Consider the following 1,286-nt stretch of genomic DNA (forward strand, 5'->3'; position numbering starts at 1 on the left):
GCTTTTTAAGCATCCTTCCTCCCCGATGGAAAATTCCTTCCCTGCTATTTAAGCATCCTCCCCCTGCCGACAGGAAACCCCTTCGCTATTTAAGCATAATAATAATGTTGGTATTTGTTAAGCGCTTACTATGTGCCGAGCATTGTTCTAAGCGCTGGGGTAGACATAGGGGAATCAGGTCGTCCCACGTGGGGCTCACAGTCTTCATCCCCATTTTACAGATGAGGGAACTGAGGCACAGAGAAGTGAAGTGACTTGCCCAGTCACACAGCCGACAAGTGGCAGAGCTGGGATTCGAACTCATGAGCCCTGACTCCCAAGCCCGTGCTCTTTCCACTGAGCCACGCTGCTTCTCCGAACCTTCGTCCCCTACAGGAAACCCTTTTACCATTTAGAGAAGCAGCGTGGCTCAGTGGAAAGAGCCCGGGCTTGGGAGTCAGAGGTCATGGGTTCCAATCCCGGCTCTGCCGCTCGTCAGCTGCGTGACAGTGGGCCAGTCACTTCACTTCTCTGGGCCTCAGTGACCTCATCTGGAAAATGGGGATTCACTGTGAGCCTCACGTGGCACAATCCGATGACCCTGTATGTCCCCCAGTGCTTAGAACAGTGCTCTGCACATAGTAAGCGCTGAACAAATACCGACATTATTATTATTTAAGCATCCTTCGCCCCCAAGGGGTAACTCCTTCGCTATTTCCGCATAAATGGGCAGGGAACGTGTCTGCCCACTCTCTTAGACCTTCCTTCCCAAGCGCTTAGTACAATGCTCTGCACCCCATAAGCGCTCAGGAAAAGAAAAGACTGATTTACTCATCCACCTCTTCACCTTTTCCAAAGACTGTGAGCCTCACGTGGGACAACCCGATGACCCTGTACCTCCCCCAGCGCTTAGAACAGTGCTCAGCACGTAGTAAGCGCTTAAATCCCAACATTATTATTCCCTCCTTCCTCCTCTCTTGGCTCAGTTTGCATCTGTCTTCTCTTCCACGCCGTAAAGGGCTGGTGGGCAAGGCTACAGTCTTTTCCCCTCCCTTGTACTCCCCCGAGAGCTTAAACACCGCGCCCCGTTGGCAGCAAACGCTCTAAGACATAACGGAGCGAAGGAGGCGCTTCTCAGGCCGCGCAGGCGCACACGGCGCCGTGGGGGGGAGCGCCGGCCTCCTCGTCCCGCCCCCGCCGGTTTCCATAGCAACTGACGGACAGGCGGCACGGGGCAGGCGCAAAGGAGGCCGCCGTTCGGGGTCGAACTACATTACCCACCAGGCCGCGCGCGCGCGCCTGCGCAG

The sequence above is a fragment of the Ornithorhynchus anatinus genome, chromosome 19, assembly GCF_004115215.2.
Source record: "Ornithorhynchus anatinus isolate Pmale09 chromosome 19, mOrnAna1.pri.v4, whole genome shotgun sequence".
Lineage (NCBI taxonomy): Eukaryota > Metazoa > Chordata > Mammalia > Monotremata > Ornithorhynchidae > Ornithorhynchus > Ornithorhynchus anatinus.